Source organism: Etheostoma cragini, chromosome 1, assembly GCF_013103735.1.
Source record: "Etheostoma cragini isolate CJK2018 chromosome 1, CSU_Ecrag_1.0, whole genome shotgun sequence".
Taxonomy (NCBI): domain Eukaryota; kingdom Metazoa; phylum Chordata; class Actinopteri; order Perciformes; family Percidae; genus Etheostoma; species Etheostoma cragini.
The window spans coordinates 1553323-1561067 of record NC_048407.1 but is presented as its reverse complement, the minus strand read 5'-3'; the positions used below and the strand labels follow the sequence as shown (position 1 = coordinate 1561067).

The 7745-nt window shown below is 39.4% G+C and overlaps 1 long non-coding RNA gene across 1 annotated transcript; it reads right to left on the bottom strand.

Annotated features, from left to right (window-relative positions):
• Positions 1–1762: 1762 nt before the first annotated feature.
• On the bottom strand, positions 1763–3313 carry LOC117949171. Its single transcript, XR_004657639.1, has 3 exons — positions 3302–3313; positions 3020–3155; positions 1763–1779 (listed from the first exon to the last, which is right to left on the bottom strand). It is a non-coding gene; the product is annotated as an uncharacterized LOC117949171 (long non-coding RNA).
• Between the last annotated feature and the right edge of the window lie 4432 nt (positions 3314–7745).

The following is a 7745-nucleotide window of genomic DNA, read 5'->3' as shown; positions in this document are numbered from 1 at the left end:
TCTTACATTTCAGGGGAAAATGATGAGAAACCGGTTGCTCAAAGGAAGATAGATGAGAGAGAGTTGCAGCAAACACACAGATCAATAATAGTCATAGCCTCAAGGAGAAAATATGTTAAGTAAAAGCATTTTACTCAATGGATATGGAGCTGGCATGTCCACCTCCATGGCCTAGAGATAGAAGGGGAGCTAGAGAATGAGCGTGTATGAGCAATAAGAAAGAAATTGTCCACTGCCAAGGTACTGAAACATAACTAAATACCAAGGGAGGATGAGGAAAAAAGGCACTGTAATGCTGGTTAGTATACTTGCATGTTTGTGTGGTCGATAGAGTCCACAAAACATGGACAGGTATATTTTGTAAGAGTGGTGCTTAAGCAACCACAGGGAATAGTGTTGCATCTGCTGCAGTATGACAAACAGGGATATGGTGCAAAACGTTAAAGGAATCGATAAAAACAGATTTCTAATTAAGAGTGAAATTAGCTGCCTCAAAAGGTCATTTATATAAAGAGGTTTTGCTTCAGAAGCTCCAGAAGAAAAAGGAGGAGAAGAAGGCTTTTCCTAGAAAAAGTGATGTGAAGACTTGCATAGACACCAGCTGTGGCTGACTCCCAGATGACACCCTCTGCAGTGCAGACGGAAAAACACACAGCAGGTGGGGTTATAAAGTGATTTGGGTGCTCCAAAAGCCAAATGCTGCAAACTTTTTTTACAGACTTTACAAAAGCAGAGGCAAGGATAATGAGATGAAAGGGTGAGAGAAAAGTGATGAAGGCGATGAGGGTTAAAGGATTCAAGGTGGAGGAGGGCCGTGGTGCTGCAGACGAGAAGAGAGCCAGGAAGGGAGCGAAGATGGGAAGGAGATGAACAAAAAACACAGATGGAGATGGACAGAGGAGGAGGAGGCTGAGGAGAGGCTGGATGGGGAGTGAGTGATGGCCAAGGATCGGGGTGAACGGTTCAGGAGTGACCAGGAGCTTTGGTTAGGCACGAGCAACATATCCCCCGGTCTTTACCCGACTCTTCAATCACCCGGCGTGACAGACACACAAAGGCTCGGTTGGATGCAGAGCTGTCAGTCGTCTACTGAGCTGTTAATCACGGAGATCTGCAAGGGGCAGATCTCTTAACGTCTGAGAAGGCGCCTGGCAGCAGCAAATGAGCTCCAGACTGCAACTCCCACGCAACCGCATACCTCTAAAGCCCTGCCAATGCCATGATACACCTGCAATCACCCTGCAGCAAATACCAGGATCTCCCTGGTGCAGGCAGCCTGTGTGTGTGTGTGTGTGTGTGAGAGAGAGAAAGAGAGAAAATGAGAAAGAGAGGTGACAGAAAGCCAGGGGAAGAAAATGAAGAGAGGGGTGAGAGTGTGTGTCTGTTATGTTTCTGTAGGCTATGTGTGGGCACGCGCTCAGTGAACTCTGCTTGATACAGAGATACTGATGGGAGAGGTGGCGTTGAAATATGACAGCTCTCACTTGTTCTGAAGCCTGCCCTCAGAGTAAGCCCTGCAAGAAATAGAGAGATCAGTCTCACTTTCTCTCAGCAAGCCCTACTCCACACACACACACACACACACACACACACACACACACACATACACACACACTACGATGGAACTCTGTTAAGATGTGATTAGGCTGACTGTCAGCTGTGAGGGGTCCTATCAAGGTTCAGTGCACGCCAAGCGCAAACAAACGGCCGTCTCAGCCGGCCTGTCTGACAGTCGGCTAGTAGAGGCATGTCGAAGCTGGAAATAACAGCCCGCCCTGACTTACAGCTGGACCGACAACGACTGGTGCTTTGCCAACTAGAAGAAGAAGAAAAAACACGATGGACCTGGAGCGCATGTTGAAAACAAGAAAGAAATACCTGCATCGATCAGCCTGGGCGAGGAAGGTATTAAGAGAGACAGGCCTATTTCGGAGTTGACGGACCGGGGAATCTTCTTTGGCTCAGTGTGAACAGTGTGTACCCTTTTTCCAAAAAGGCTGGATTGGTGCACTTATTTATCTTTAGCCAGTTTTTTCATATAGTTTTTTCTATAGAAGATTGTTACATTGTTTTGAACAAGACTATGAGCGTTCTGGGAAGGCACTGCAGTGGTTTCAGCTAAATTCTAACGTCCGCATGCTAACATGCTCACAAATGACAATGTTCACATGCTGATGGTTAGCAGGCATAATCCATCTTCAACATTATATGCAATGTTTTAGCATGCTAACATTGTTTAATTAGCACTAAACTCAAATTAGAGCTGGAATGCTGATAGTTTGGCAGGAATCTGGAATAATTGGACCATTTACAAGATTGACCTGATGGGACTCTAGGGAAAGTTGTGGGTTCACTGGAGTTCAAAATGTATTCTCAAGGGGACATAATTATCTGAAAGAAATGTTATGGCAATGTTTCATAGTTGTCGAGACATTTCACTAAAAGCCAAAAAGGTCAAGAGGTTTTCCATGTAAGATATTTCAGTCAGGACCAAAGTGTTCTGACTGACCAACCCAGCGACAACTCTACCCAGGTAGTGCTTTTGATACCAGTGCCAACCGTACGTGCTTTTCAATATCAATACCCAAACAATATTTTTTGTGAAACCTCACATTTAGGAATGTTACCGTGTTAACCTAGCGTGATGTGATCATACTCAGATTCTAGTTTGAATGTGAGTCCGATTCTACTCCACTGGGCTGTGATTATGGGGTGCGTTTCAATGTCTTACAATTGGACAGACCTACAACCAATCGGAGCAACGGATGGACCTACAACCAATCAGAGCAATGGAGTATGGGGCGTGTGTTGAACTTCTGCCGAATCCTGTAGGAAGGACGACAAAAACATCTTTCTGATCCAGAAATGGAGTGATCGTGGTTCTCTGTAGCTCCGACATCTTCTACAAGAGGTGCCATGGAAAAATCTACACCTCTCAGTTCTCCAGCGGCGGCCATCTTTGTTGTAAACAAATTCAACCCAAGCGCTCTTTGGTGATGTGGTCGAAGCCCATATAAACTAATTAGATTGGTCCAAACAGCTATGGTCGGAGCATAGTTGCTCCACAACGGATCAAGTCCAGACGAAACTTCTCGACCTCAAATGTTGTGGGCGGGGCTAAGTCCGGCTGTCATCCAGGCTAGTGTTTACCATGCCTACAAAACCCTTTTCATATTTAGAATCAGTGTAACTGTGTGAACTTTTCAAAATTAATAAAGTCTAAGATGATCAAAATCCCGATTTAATCATGAATGCAAGCATGTGATGCCAGTTTTAGAAAGTTTTTCATGCTAGATACTACATACACATTTCTGGTTGGTACTAAAAATATATATATTGATGTTCATAACCCATCCCCACATGAGGGAGGATTGCAAATAAAAACAGTCCTTAGTTTATGTCTCTTTGTTCCAGTCTTGGTCTCTTTATTTCTCTGCTGCAGTAATGCTTAGGGTGGATGTGCTCCCCATGCTAAGATAATCAAAGTATGTCATTATGAACCAATATGGACGGGGATATTGAGTCCCATCTGGAAATGAAAGCGGGACGGAGAAATAGAATTCTCACATCAGCTCAGCAGTAAAATTGTTGCCCCACTGAGAGATAGACATCATAAGCTGGGCTGTAGGGCCATACATATGTATTCCACAAACATTCGCTCTCCCTCTAACACACACATGCACACATTCACCCACACACACACACACACTCTCTAAATGCATGATTTCAACCAGCAAACACAGGGATGATTCCGGGAAAGCATGCAAAATGTGCATGCACAGCCATGTTGCACAAGCATACTCTCACCTACACACATTCAAGCACAGTAAATACACACCTCCATAGTCTGCACGGTGTTCAATGAACACGGTATATTTGTGTGTGTTAGCCGAGCCGAAATATTTGTGTGTATGTGCGTGGGCCCCAGCTTGTGGTGTCTGGTTCACAGCACGCTGGTAAACAGCATGCAGCCAAGACGATGTGGGGACTCCAGGCTCCGTGATTCACGCAGACGGTTTGATTAAAGAGCAATCGCTGCCCCCGCAGTGCGAGAAAGGGTGGCATAATCACCATGAGAAAACACTGTTTGGTAGCATAAATCTCAGCACGCTTCAAGTTATGAAAGTGTTGAGAGGGGCAAAAAGTTATCAACTGTCTCAAGTTGCCAAAAAGGCCAATGATTCCCATTGAGTGGCCAGATAAATAATGGCAGTGGATCTAACTGGGTGTGATAATCACTGTGTTCACATGGAGGGTAAAACAGTTTAGCATACAAGTAAACACTGATGCGATACAAAACTTTAAAGCTACTCTGTCAATATTTTAATATCCCTAAAGGGTCTTTTGTGTTGACACACGAACAGATGTATCAGCAAACTCTGCAGTCCCCCTCAGCTCTACTGAGCATTTTAGCATCTTTAAGCTCCTTGTTTTGGTTTTTAATAGCCCATAACTTCAGTGTTTTGATTCACTCCCACTTCTCTGATGAGCATCTTCAGCCGCAGTGCGAAGCTGTTTTCAGTTTGCTGGAAAAGCTCTCATGAACCTGCTGTACAATACCTACCAACGTGCCTAAACACACCAAATGCCCGACAGACAAAGTAAAAACAAACATAAAAGCTAGCTAGTATTGGAGCATTTAGTAGTTAATACGGAGGAGTTGGTGGCAACCAAACCAAAGCTAAAGGGAGAGAGAATGTTGCATTTGTGAAGTGGACAAAAACAACTCCAGCTAAATGAATGCTTGTGTTGCTCCATGTCTGCTAGATGTGTTAACAAGCCCCTTGGGCCAACTTGATTAGGTGATCATGTGTCACTGGTGTGTTCAAGCAGACCAAAAACTAAAAAATGCATCTCCTGCAGAAAATACGTGTGAAAGCTGAAAAATGAATTTACTCAAGAGAAACTGGGTTGCTGGCATAATTGCGTTAGAAAAAGGGAATGCAGTGAAAATAGTTGTAAAAGTGGGAATGGTTTTAAGTAGTAAGAATTGCAAATAAATCGTACATAATACCAATTATGAATAAAAAAAAGTGTTATGTTTGGAGGTAATTTGAGAAGAAAAGTCATAATATAGTATGTCGATGAAAAAGTAATAGTATATTTCATTAAAAAAGTGATAAAAAAGTCATAGTATAGTTCCTCCAAAAGAGTCATAGTATATATAGTATATGTAGGATGTCGAAGAAAAAAGGGATACAATTGTCGTAGTATAGTATGTAGAAAAAAGTAATGGTAAAGTGTGACTTTCCTTTGGACATGATTTAAGAAATAAGAAGCTCTTGATGGGGATCAAACTCCCAAACTATTTCAATCAGGAAAGATATGTTTGCAGATTTGCAAATGAGGTTTATTGTACAGCTCTATAAAACATACAAAGTCTTTGACAATTAGACTGCATCGCTATACGAATCTTTTGTATATCTACATATAGGGGTAGAGAACCATCAGACACCTACGCAAAAATGCATCCCAAATAACATAATTTTACTTATCTTAACTCTACAAAAATTACTTTATATGAAATCTAAACCCCAGAATGCCTACAGTGAGAATAAAGCCACCCCCCCCCTAGACATATCAAGTAGTGTTAGTGTCCAATTAGGCCACCTCCCCTATAAAGCTGCTCTTTTTCCAAGCAACACCCCTTTTAAGCCATCAGACCTGAATCACTCCCAGGTGTGGACTCCAACTGGTAAGCTCTAAAGAAAAACCGGTTAAATAACAGTATGACCGTCAAAAAGTAACTAATAGTGCGCGCTTGCTAAAAGATACTTTCGTATAAATCAAATAAAGTATGATGCATGTGAAATGAAACAAGTGTCCTGTAAGTTATTTGTAACTGAATAAATGGTCGCAACAAATGAAGAAAACATATCAACTTAATATCAACCTAAGGAAAAATATAAGTGCATGAGGTTACTACTCTTAAGCTGGTTGTGTGGCCATGGTTGTGGCCATCACAGTATGTAGACAAAAGTCATAAAAAAGTAATAGGGTAGTATGTCAAAAAAATCATTTAAAAAAAGTCATAGTATAGTATGTCAAAAAAACTCTATTTAGTATGTTGAAACAAGTGATAAAGAAGTCATAGTATAGTATGTCGAAAATAGTCAATAAAAGTTAAAATATAGTATATTGGGGGAAAGAAAGTCATAGTATTTTATGTCGAAAAAAGTTATCAAAAAGTCCTACTATAGTATGTTAAAAAAAGTCATAGAATAGCAAATGGAAAAAAGTCATAGCATTTAGTGACTTTACTTTGGAAATCTGAATTTAAACATAGCTAGACCTAGCAATAGCTCCTGATTGGAATCAAACTCCTGACAATCTAACAATCCCAAATCAGGTATCCATCAGACTGAGCTAGGAAACAAGTTGTAGTATTTTTCATCAAAAGAAGTCACAGTATACTATGTGGAAAAAAATTGTCAAAAGTCAAAGAAAGGTGTGAAAAAAGCCACAGCATACAGTAACTTCATGTCACAGTTTTATAGAAGTACACAGTATGGTATGTTGAAAAACAAGTCATCGTATAGTATGTTGAATATAGTCCTAGTATAGTGTGTGGAAAAAGTTATGAAATGTCATAGTACAGTTTGACTTTCCTTTGGACAACTGACTTAAGAAATAATTCACACAAAGTCCCAAGCTATGACTCCCCAACCAGCCTTTCAACAAAGTGAGCTATGAAATATTCATAGTACGGTATGTTGAAAGTAGTCATAAAAATATTCATAGTATAGTATGTCAAAAAAGTGGTAGCATAGGGGGACTTTCCTTCGGACATCTGATATAACAAAATAAATAGATCCTGAAGGGAATTAAACACATGTTCCAACAGACTTAGCTATGTAACCAATAAAAATACTATATGTCATAAAAAGTCATACTACAGTATGTCAAAAAGTAATAGTAAAAACAGAGTGACTTTACTTTGGACATCTGACTAAAAAATGTAAATTTTCCCTGATGGAAATCAAACTCTAAAAAAGTGATAGTATATAGGCCGAAAGAATTCATAAAAATATATAGTCAAATACATATGCTGAAAACTGATAAGAATAGTAATGTATTGTATGTCGGGAAAAAATCCTAAAATAGTATCTTAAAAAAAATTCATTTAAAAGTCATAATATAGAACCTCAAAAAAATCATATGTTGAGTAGTATATTATGTTGAAACAGTCATTGTTTAGTATGCCAAAAAATCATAGTACAGTATGTCGAAAAAGTCACATTATAGTATGTCCAAAATCTTTCAAATAGTCATAGTATAGTATTTTGAATGAACGTTATAGTAAAGTATGTCAAAGGAAATCATGAAAAGTCACATTATAGTATGTTGAAAATAGTCATAAAAGGTAATAGTATAGTATGTCAAAATGTCCCAGTATTGTATGACGAAAAAAGTCATGCTGCAGTTTATCATAAAAAATTTCCTAGTATAGTATGTCGAATGAAGTCACGAAAAAGTCATAATATTGTATGTCAAAAAAATCATTAAAGTCAGAGTAAAGTAAGTGGAAGTCATTGTATAGTATGTCCAAAAACTTCATGGAAAAAAAGGTACATTATGGTATGTCCAAAAAAATCTTAAAATAGTCATAGTATAGTATGTCAAATAAAAGTTATAAAAAGTCATAGTATAGTATTTTGAAAACATCGTAAATACAGTCTTAGTATTATATGTTGGGTAAAGTCATGGTATTGTATGTTGAAAAAAGTTGTAAAAAGGTCATAGTA